This window comes from Bidens hawaiensis, unplaced genomic scaffold (assembly GCF_021521415.1).
Source record: "Bidens hawaiensis isolate Kalapana, Puna unplaced genomic scaffold, B.hawaiensis_p1.1 tig00020534_1, whole genome shotgun sequence".
Classification (NCBI taxonomy): domain Eukaryota; kingdom Viridiplantae; phylum Streptophyta; class Magnoliopsida; order Asterales; family Asteraceae; genus Bidens; species Bidens hawaiensis.
In genome coordinates, this window is record NW_027493143.1 from 429,201 (window position 1) to 441,669 (window position 12,469).

Genomic DNA, 12,469 nt, shown 5'->3' on the forward strand with positions numbered 1-12,469 from the left:
TTTCTCCAAAATTTCTTCTGTGGAAATCTGCTTGTTTACGCTTCCCTTTCGCCCTATGGCGCGGGTTTGCGTCACTGTCAGATTCTTCTCAATCTTCATCATACTCGCACTTATTACTCATGTTGAGCTGTTGTCGAGTGTTTCCGAACTCGTCATTAGCCTGTTGGAGTGAACCGTAAACGTTAATCCAACTCAACTTGGAATTCTTTCTGACGTGCTTCTACCCACGCTTTAACTTGATCAAGTGTTTGGCGGGGGAGCCTCGTCTGTTGTCTCTCCAACTGGGTATCGGTGAATCCCAGTGAAGGATTGTTTACTGCACTTGCCCCGGCTTGGGTAACCGGGGTAGTGTTCGTAAAAATTGTGTACTCGCTGGTGTTCCCCCCAGTAGTTGGGGTTGTGGTTACCGGAGTTTCTTGGTCACTCGCTGGCCTTGGCACCGGAGTAACCTTAACCATCTTTCCAGAAGTTTTGAAAAAACTGAGAAAATTAGTTATAGCTTTTATGCACGGATGGCGCCAATGAAGAAACACTAAGTGACCCCGGCAGATTAAGAATAATCTTAGGGTTAAGTAGATGTTTCCCACGAGGGTTAGGTCCGGCAAAGATGGTTATTCTTCTGATGACCTGCAAAACAGACACCGTGAGCTCGTCACTGAGAAGGGGGGTACCTCCTTGTGACCACCCTCCGGCGTGAGAATCAGACTAGATTGCTCTGAATATAAGTGTATATTAAGAGAAATAGCTAGATAAGATAATATCAGATGATACGTGATAAGATGTGATGTCTATACCGTTCCAAGGTGTTGGAGTATTTATAGCCGAAGGTAGGTTTCCAAGCAGGTACAGCCAGCTGTATAATATTCCTTTTCCACCAACTGTGGGCTACGTACGTGCCATGCTGGTTGGTGGGTAGGCAGCGGCTGATAGTGACATGGGCGGCTATGTACTATTCCTTTTCCACCAACTACAGGCTATGTACGTGCCACGATGAGGGTTGGTGGGTAGGCAGCGGCTGATAGTGACATTTTGTACTAGAGCGTGCTCCTCCTCGTACTGTTGTCGGTGAGCTGTCACCCTGTGATTGGTTCATGGGCTGCTTTGGTCAGATCTTGTCTATTTTGTCCATACCTTGGCAGGTATAGTACAAAAGATCTTCCAGAAGCGTACGGACTGGCTCATTTGGGCGGGAGTATTCCCGCCTTGCTCATTCCTTCTTCAGGTGACATTACTGAATTATTGAGAGTTAGTGCCTTGTGCGTGTAGCCTTACTATTAGTGCGGGTAGCCTTCCCTGATGGCTTGTATCCGCAGCTGCGGGAACAGGCGGGGTACTTTACCATTGGGAGGCTTTTCCTGCGGGAACAGCTGGCGTACTGCGCGTAAGGTCTTCATCTCTCTGAGCATGGTGGCTCCTGCGGATCCAGTTGGTCTTTGCGCAGACGTCCCTCTTCAAGGTGAGTCTTGCGGGTCCAACTGAGCTCTGCTGGGACCTACCTCTTCAAGTAGCATCCTCAGATTCATGTAGGTGTATCACATGGGCTTTGTGCATTATATGGCATTTTAACCATTATTTCTTGTAAATCAGTTTAACATATTCGAATTATGTAATTTGGTTTATTTATGTTCTCATAAATGATAATCGACCGAGATTTAAGAACTTTCGTACTTGGAAACTACGATTAATCGTGTGCATAAATGTTCAAATGGGTTGATAGTTATGTCATGGCATGGATAACCTATTCCCGACTTCATATGTTAGTGGGTTTAAACTTCATGAAATATAGGATTATATGGCTCGGAAACGTTTTTAAGGAAATGATGGATTATAGTAAAAGTAGACAAAAACATGTAATTGTGTCTATCGAAAAATATTAGACGGTTGTGTTTATAAGGTTCCATACTTGCGTTTTTACTAAATTTGGAAAAGTTATAATTTTTCAAATGTTTCGGTCTAGATTTGCACAAACACTTGATGCATTCATGATTCATTTATCTTTGCTATTAGACACCAACACAAATAAATTAAAGGTGAAAAGCCTTAGAGAATCTTAGTTGCTAGTTATTCTTTGGGACCAATGTCCCCACTTATACCCTCACATGTGTTGAAATTTAGTAATGTAAATGGTTTCAAAAGTCTTTGGCCACGATGCATATTGTGAAATTTGAAATGTGGGTACTGTTTTTAAAAGAAGTAAAAGAATTTCAGTGAAGATAACTATTTTGGTAGTATAGTGATGGTTATGGAGAGGTCTTCATAAGCATTGTGCAATCCCAAACAAGTGAGATTCGATATTAGTAAGTACTTCTAGTATAAGCCTTTAACTAATCGATGATGCACTCACGAAGGATATATATGCATGGGTGACTGGGAACCTAAACCTTTGAACGGAACTAAAGTAATAACTAATAAGATCTTCAAACATTTGACTGCTCGCATATTCCTACCACAAAAATATGCACATCTTCGTGCATCACTTCGCATTCATGGCATTTCACATAAAGATAGTTTTATTTGGGCTCAAGGGACGATTTATAGACCCTTGATCCCGGCATCATTATCCATATTTCACCCACACCAATTTTGTCGACACTTCGTTCGACCGATCACCACAATAGATCGCGACCCCTCACTAGAGTTGGCAATGATAATTTTCCAACCCTTTTACCATAGTGATACTCTTGGGATTAAGAACTCATGAGTGTTGGGTTTATGCACAGTTTAAGTATATAAAATCTTCTAGCATTTGATTCGAGAAATCATGAAGTGATATAATCATCGATTTAAACAAATATATATGACAACCAAAAAAGAACTCATTATGTTTTAGGTAGCTACCTTTCCTTTGATTGTAATTTTCTTATGGTTAACATCATTAGTAAGCACAAAAAGGGACTATAAAATGCTTTATAACAACTCTAGATTGACGTACAAAAGGCGTATTATCTTGTTTATAACAAACTACATATCTAAAATTTTTAGATTTACAAAATTTCGAGTTAGATGACTAAAACTGCATGTTAATTGTTAAATTCCGGTCCAATCATGAAGCATCGATCATTCTCAATATAAATTAGCCCAAATCAAGCAATATAAACTTTCTTTTATATACGTTGTATATAGTAAATAAACATTATTTAAGATAATGTATACTTAAATCTTTCGCTATCAAATTAATATGTTTGAAATTGATAACAAAAATACGTGACGGCGAGCACGATAAAACAAATATAAACCGTTTAACTTTTTTTTTTTTTATTAATGATACATTTTTAAAATTTTGTACCTTTACATACCCAATTACACATAGGTAGATTATTTACATAGTAATAATTAAAAAAATATTGATTTATGTGTTTTTACAATATATCAACAAAGTTAATGTATTTATATATTTTCTTAATTAACAGAGGTATAACATTTTGGCATTGGGTATTGGGTTTCAAGTCTTCCATTAGACAAAAGTGACACCCAATGACCCAAATGCTTTATTTAAATAGATGTTTTGCGTATAACTCTCACATGTGATACAGAAAACAGAGGCTTCAGGTTGTGTTACAGAATTTTCTCATCTATGAAGAATTTTCTTCCGATAATGAAATAAATATAGCGTATGTTTGGGATTGAGTTTGAAAAATGCTTATTGGCTTATTGGTGTTTTTAAAAAACCAATAAATTAAAATGTGTTTGACAATTAAAAAAATCTTTCTTATTTTAGCTTTTTGAAAGTGTTAAAAAACATTTTTTCAAAAGTCCAAAATCCTGGTTTTTCAAAATGACTTTTTGAAAAAGCCAATAAGTCAATAAACATTTTTCAAACTCAATCCCAAACATGCTCATAATCAGGTAGGGATGAGCAAATTTGGTATCGAAATCGGTACCGAATTGGTACCGTTAGTACCAAATTGATACCAAAATTTTTTGAGTTTCGGTGTCGGTATGATACCAATATTTCCTGAAATTTACCTTAAAACCGGTGTCGGTAAAAAATTTATGATTTTAAGGATCAAGATTTTCGATACCGGTACCGATCTCATCCTTGTAACCAAGTGGGTCATTGACTCATTGGCCCGTTCATATCTTATTTAACTATTCATAAGGCTGAGGGGTGTGGAGCGCGACAGGGGGCGCGTGAGCCCATCCGCTCGCGCCCCGGGGCGCGAGCACCACACCACCGAGGCGCGAGAGGGGCGCGAGAGGGGCGCGAGCGCGGAAAAAGAGGCAGGCGCAAGAGGGGTAGCGGCTGGGAATACGCGTGAGGAGTCTTGGGATGCGTAAATAGAGCCGTTGGGCTCATAATGTTTATTAAAAAAAAAAATTTTTTTCTCTATATAAACCAATATCACATACCACACCCAAAACCAATATCACATACCACACCCAAAACCCAAAATCACCCCATCTTCGAAACCGTTTTTTAAAAACATGGCTGGAAATTGGTACCCAAACCTAGATTCAGATTACAGTTACGACGATTTATGGTCGGCACCGGACCAACCGATGTTTTATTCGGGGTCGCAACAATCATCCGGCTTTCAACCATCCAACATACAACTGTCTCCTAACTTTGTTGTTCCGGAGACACAAGAACCAGAAGGTGAAGCTGCGGGACAAAGAAGACGCGTCCACCGGAAAAAACAAGTTGCAACGGACGGGTCGGGTTCGGCTTCGACTGGAAAGACGAAACGGAAAACCACTCCGTGGTCATCGGATGAGAAGGAAGCCCTGTGTCGGGCTTGGATAGTCATTTCTGAGGATCGGCGTTGCGGTAATTGTTTTAACGTTTTTAAAATTGATTTTTAATAAAAAAGTTAAATAAAAAAGTTAAATGACTTACAAATTTATTTATGCATTTTGCAGCGGACTACCAAAAGAGCAAGGTCTTTTGGACAAAGGTTAGGGAGACGTTCTATTCGCTCGTTGGGAGTACAGAGCGGAACGCCGATATGATTTCGGGTCGGTGGACCGAAATCAGAAAATTTGTCGGCTTGTTTACTAATCTGTTCAACAGGAACGCCGGTCGTATGAGACCAAGTGGCAGTGACGATTTGGCGGTTTATAATTTCACTGTCGAATAGTGGAAGCAGGAGTGCCTGCGGAGGTATGGGACGGTGAAGACGTGGGACGATGTAAAGGTGTGGGAGAGGTTGAGAAGGTGTTCTAAGTGGGTTGAGCTGGTGGCGCCGGACCTTGATGCGGAAGTAGGGCCGAAACGGACTAAAACTAGTTCGTCTGGAGCGTATAGCACTTCCGCCGGGTCGGATTGCCGGGTTGGATTCTACCTAAACGTTGCGGGGGAGGAAACGTCTTCACCGCCGAGAAGGCGGCCATTGGGAAGGGACGCCAGGGGGAAAAAACCGGCTGAGGGGGAAGCCGTAAACATCACCGATCTTGTTGAATCCCTCAATAAATTCAACAAAACCATGGAGGTGGTCTCTAATGAAAAAAAGGAAAAAAAAAGAATGAGAGATTTGGACTTCCTTACAAGAGACTTCAGTAACCTAAATCCGGTCGACCAATTGCTGATGGAAAAACAAAAGGAACGTATCCGGAAGAGGTTGATCGAAGAAGACCAAGCCGAAGAATAAGAATAATGTTTTTTTTTAGTACTTTAATTTTTTTTTTAGATATTAATGTGTTTTTTTAATTAATGTGTGTTTTTTTAAATAATTTATGAGTTTTTTTAATAATACGTTTTTTTAATACATTTATAAAAAAATAAAAAAAAACCGCTCGCGCCCCTCCACACCAGGGCCCGGGGCGCGAGCACCACAACCAACACCCATCTTATCAAGTTTCTCTCTCTGCCACACGTCACAATATTATTGGCTGGAGCCCCCACTCGCGCCCCCTCTCGCGCCCCCCACACCCAGTGAGCTTTCTCTCACTCTATCTAATCAATGGACCTTCCTGCATTCCGATTCTTCTTTCATTAAATAAATTACCCCGTACAACATAATTATAGTATTTGAATTTTTAACTGCCAACTTTATTAATTGAATATTTAATTGCTCACTTTATAACATTTAATTGCTCACTTTATAATATTGTTTTTTATGAAACCCTACCTTATTTTTTAACGGCCAGCGACTCTTTCAAAAGCTACTAGTTAAACTCATCATATTGTGATGCACTCGTCTTTCGATCCGGAAAAAACCCTCATCTAAGACCAACGTCTGTGAACACTCGCCCAAAGGCACGACAATGCGGTGAGATAAAACCTGTTCAGTTCAAGGATCCAACTAGTGAAAACCATCTACTCGCTTAGTCTCTCATTATCACCCAGGTCCCCTGTAACAAAATGCTGGAGGCAAGAATCGAACCTAGATCACATGAAACCCCACCTTATGATAACTATTGTTAAAAAAAACACATTATTATTAACATATAAATCTAATATAACTTAGTTGAGGGTTTTCCCGATCGGAAGACGAATGTATTCCGATATGGTAAATTTGGCCAGTTGCCCTTTTTGATGATTCGTTGATCGTTAAAAAATATATATATAAATTCATATGTTCGTGTTTAATTAGTCGGCATACACATTAAACCAAACGTGTTATGTTCATGTCGTTTAATGAGTTTAGGGTCGCTTCAATTAAATTTTATAAAATATTCTTATGTCAAAACTTAATATGGGTGGCCATCTTAGACTAAAAATTCAAAGATAAAAGACACATAAGTATCGCACAACTATCTTATTCATGTTTGTATATTTATATTAAATTTATACTTTTAATATGAAATGAAAATGGTGAAATAAAAGTAGTTTCGGGTAAAATAAGATGTATTTGCGTCAACTCACAAAAATAGCGGTCGTTTTTAGGTTCACTTGCCGTTCATATTCGTATAAAATTTTAATGTTTATATTGATTGAACCTTCCGAACAGCAAATACGACCCACAAGTCTCGTACAAGTCCAAGCTGCACAATCTACTTCTTTTTCTAGACACGTTCCTTGATCAAATATATTGTTTTCTTGTTAAATACAAAACATGGAGTAATAAATAATATTACCACAGAATAACAAATAAATATTTTGTTGATAGTCTTTAATAGACATCTTCTTATCTATCGGCCTTTTTCCGAAGTTAAATATTGTTTTATACTTTGATCTTCTAGATATCGAGTTTTATAATTTGGTAAGACTTTTTTTTTTCAAATTGAATTTTAATAATCCTAATTAAGTGTTATTTACCGGTAATAATCCCAACTAAATTTATTTCTACGGGTGGTCCTATATTTTTAAAAAATGGCTCTCAATGATTACCCGTTAAAAAAAAGAACTTAACGGTGTTAAGTTTTTTCCGAGATTCAAACTGATTGCTAGATCTTTTTGATCGAAAGAAGGATACGAGTCGGTTGATGTAAAACTTAGCTTGAAACGATGCTCCAAATGGCTTAATTAGTGCTTCAAATCGGGTGTTTGGACTTCAAATTAACAAAAATTAAGCCGTTTGGAGCATCGTTTCGAGCTAAGTTTTACATAAATTAACTTGTATCCTCCTCCCGATAAGAAGCATTAAAAAATCAGTTTGAAATTTGGATAAAACTTAACATCGTTAAGGTTTTTTTTTTTTTTTGGGGGGGGGGGGGGACCTTGAGAGACAATTTTTTTTTTCAAATATAGGACCATCAGTAGGAATAAACTAAGTTGGGATTATTATCGGCCAATAACAGTTACTTGGGATTATTAAAATCCAATTTATCTTTTTTTTTTTCTAATATCTTATACATTTTTATGTCTCACTGGATTTCTCATTTCTTCGTAACACTAAGTAATTTATATAAATTCGTTTGAGCTTTCACTCTAAACTCAATTGAGAATAAAGGAACTAACACATTCTCTTTCATAAACAAACTTATTTTATTTTTCTGATAGGATCTGAACTTATTTTGTATTGTTGCATTTTATTCTTGGAACACGTTGTTTAGCTTCAAATATATCAAGATCGCTTACGTTACAAGGAAACCATATCTAATTTTTTATATGATCAATTACTTTTTTTTCTTTTTTGATCTGATCCAACCTTTTGTTTATAGTGTTGCATTTTATTCTTATGGTACAATGTTAGATGGCTTTCAATACGGAGTCTTTTAATCAACGTCCACCTTCCTCAGGGAACTAATGAGTCAAGGTGAGGGCAACTAGGTTTGTGCCATCGTGTGTCACCCATATATAAAAACTATATCTTATCTCTATGTTAAAATAAGCAACATCTTAATCAATCATTATGGGTATTGTAAGGGTATAACAAACGGAATAAAAGGAATCATCGTGATAGAATGAGAAGAAATGATGTTTGTTGGTCACCTGAATAAAATAAACAATTACACAATAAATCTTATAACCATTTATTCGAAGTTTCGAGCCCACCTAGGCCCCTACCTTTTTTTTTTCATCTTCTATTAATCTTTCATCATACTTTCCTAACACCATCATTTGAGCACTGTCACTTGACTACCACTGTTGTCACTACCATCACCTAATCCCCGTCGCCATTGCCATCTTTTATTTTGATAAATTTTCTTACTGAGATAAAGTATTCTTGTCATTGTTATTTCATTAATGCATATTTTATACCAAACATTATCATAGGTTAACCAAACAACACATAAAGAATCAGATTTATTTATTTATTTTTGTTCAACAAAAGAAATTAATGTAAATAGTTTAACTAAATTTAAATTAAGCCAAATCTTTTTCCTTTTTTTTAACAGTTAAGTTGAATCAGTGACGTTATACCAGATTTCCATTCTCTGAGTAGTCTCCATCACTCTTAGGACACCCATCATATGTGAGAAAGCCCCTTATTTTTTATTGATTTTATTTTTATCACATGTAAGACTGAACCCAATTTTTTTTTAATTGAAGTTTTCGGATACATCACTTAAACCAAATCTAATTAAACTACCATATTAAGTCACATTATTCAATGAATACTTTTTCTTTAAACAAAAATAAAAATAAAAAATATATATTATGACAACATTTTAACATTTGAGCAAATAAATAGAAGAAAACAGTTTGACTACAAATACCCTCAAAGTTGCTATTAATCTCAACTTCCTACTCTCTCTCTAAAACTCACCATCTTTTTCATGTCCTTAATAATAAGAATACTTTGAAGACCTTCACGGTGATCATCAAACAGAGCAGAGCATCATCAATCAAGTCACAAACACACTCATTCAATCTCAATCAATGGGCAAATACATCAAGAAACCCAAATTCACCGGAGACGTGATGGATGTTACCCATTCTTCATCACTCGGTGTTCGAACCAGAGCCAAAACCCTAGCCTTGCAGAAGCTTCAAGCTCCTGAATCGGCGTATCTTGAATTACGCAGCCGGAAGCTGGAGAGCCAATTTCACGAGACCAAAACCCTAACCCGAATTCTCAGATGAAAAAAGATGGTGAAGAAACAGAGGAAGAAGGCTGTTTTGGAGAAAATTATTTGGATTTTGATGCCAGAGAAAGGTATTGTTTTTTTTAAACTCTATCTATCTATAATATATGTACAAAGAATACCCTAAGATCCTACGGGTCGCGATGTGGTCGCTATGGAGTATAATATATATAAAAGAAGACCCTAAAATCCTACGTGTCGTGATGTGGTCGCTCACTCCTTTTATGGAAGCCACCAGATTACTTGCATTTTTAAACAGAGGCCTCTCATTGATTTAACCCAAATTCATGGGTATGGGTCTTACTAAAACCAGATAGCTCTTAAATGGGTTATAACATCTCATTAAATTAAAAATTAATCTTACTAATTATTTGATATCAAAATCCTATAAAATAGGGATATACTAAAATTTAATATCCAATTTAAAAAGAAAATGATATTATTTATAATTAATAAACAATTTTATAGTAAAAAACATAAGAGGGTCATGGGTCACCAAATCCAGATAGTTTTTAAACGGGTTATAACATATTATTTATTTATGAAACCCTTTCATCATCAACCCTAAGTATATTATTAACTTTCTTACAATAAAGAAAATTAAAATCCAAAAAATAAATATTAAAAAAAAAAATGTAAAACAACCATTCTTTCAATCCATCAGATTGCTTTATTTGTAAATGAAGGCTTCTCACGCATTTAACCCGAATTCACGGGTAAATATCTCACAAACTCAGATAGCTCTTAAACGGGTTATAACATCTCATTATATTAAAAATTAATCTCATCAAATATTTGATATGAAAATCCTATAAAATAGGGATATACTAAAAATTAATATCCTATTTTATTTAAAAAAAGATATTATTTATAATTAAGAAACAATTTTATAATAAAGAAAATAAACGATAATTGGTATCATCAAACCCAGATAGCTTTTAAACCGGATTATAACATATCATTTATTTATGAAACCATTTTATCATCAAACCTCAAGTATATTAATTATTAACTTTCTTACAATAAATAAAATTAAAATCTATATATATATATATATATATATATATATTAAAAACGAATAATGTAAAACAACCCCGTAATACGGGGGATAAAATCTAGTTTTATAATAATTGTTCTGTTATTTATGCTTTCTACAATTTAACTTTTTTTTATCCCAACTCTCAAATTTGGAGAGCTCGTTGACACACTTCTGAGTTTGGTATAGATGTTCCCGGAAAAATAACTACAAAAGTTTGTGTCTACGGTGAATAATAATAATAATAACACTATTGGTTATATTACGATTATATTTTTGGGTTTTTATTTTCGTTTACTATAATGTATGCATCGCAAAAAAAAATATTTTTGTTTTAATTAAGTCATATATTAACCTAACCAGTTAACCGAGAAGTTATGTTTTGGGTTTATCATTTGTTTGGTATCTATCTTAGCACGTTGGTTTGCATGTTACATAATAAAAAGAAATAAAGAGACAAATTTCAATGTCTTTTTGTTTATATTACGACTATATATTTGGATATTGTATTTTGTTTATTATAGCGAGTACATCGAAACCTGAAAATTTGTGCCGGCCACAACCCATGGGTTTTATCTCGCTAGTTATTTTTTTATTTACTTTATATGCATGTAAAAAATGTTTTTTCTTGATTTTATTTGGGTTATAGGTTTTATGATTAAAGGTTTTTTTTTTGTTTGGAAGGCTATATCATTTTAATTTGGGGGTAATTAAAGTTTTAATTGCAGATCTTTCTTACAAAATAATAAAACATGTTTGTTTTAGTTCAAAACAATTTGCTTGTTTTGTTTAAGTTTGTGATATTGTCTTAATCAAGACAGAAGTCGTAAATAAAAAGTCTATAAAATAAGTACCATATAAGAAAAAATGGTATTAAATGAAAATCTCAGGCTCCAATCTAAACTTTTTGAGTCCTTTCAATTCTAGTGGTTTTTGTCTCCTTCACTTATTTTCAAAAAGTTGTTTAGACAAGAGCCATATGCTTTTGTTTAGTTGTTTTTTTCCACATTCACAAAGAAATATAAAGTTCAAATATTTTTTCTTAATTATAAAGAAAATGATTTTAAATAACTTGTCTGTAAAATAAAACTAGTATTTCGGTGATAAACATGGGTTTTACCTAAATTACAATTTAAAAAAACAAAAAATTGGTTTTATGTGAAACCTCTTTTTAAATAGAAGCTCTGATGTAAACTTTGTCCTTCAAATTTAACTGAGTTTTAATCTCTCAAACCTAAGGGGCCGCTCACTTTGTTTCTATATAGTTGAGCGGCATTGACACAGGTACCAGATGAAAATGTTTTTGAAGCACCTTCATATCCGGTACCCCGCTTTCCTTTGACAAACATGACATCTAGCATTTTTGAGTAACCGTAAAAAATCTTTATTAGTCACTAATACCCTACTAACTAATTTGATAGGTAGGCAACACTATTCAACCCTTTGCATGCCATTTTGGTTATAAGAAAAATAGAAATGGTGGCAAAATCTAACAATCTTTGTCTTACATTTGGCTACATGACAATTGCTAAATATACAAACTGCTAATAACACTTGACCAAAGATTCAAACAAATGGGTCAATGAGGATTCTAGTCAAAATGGAAAAATAAGTGTCGGCAAACATTAAAAACATATTCAGTATTGTCGGTAGTTTAAAATAATTGGTATGGGAAGGTGTTTTCTAATTTTGTTTTGTATAGGTGATGAGATCTTACAAAGCATGAAATAATAACCTGGTGTTACTATGATATCATCTACCCCACAATCTTTCATTTAATGTCACTCATCTGTTTTCTCTTTCCATATCTGCTCAATTTCTTGTTGCCTGGGTATCAGGCAATATTGTCTTATTTCAGATAATAATGAGTTGCGGTTAGGACCACATTCGGTTTGGCTGATTTTCATGAAAAGACTAGGCTAAACCAGTACCTATGGTTTAGAATACGACAAATCAAACCAGTCGGGTTGGATGGGTTCGGATCTTAAGAAAAAAAGTTATAAACTTGTTACTTTTTGTTAA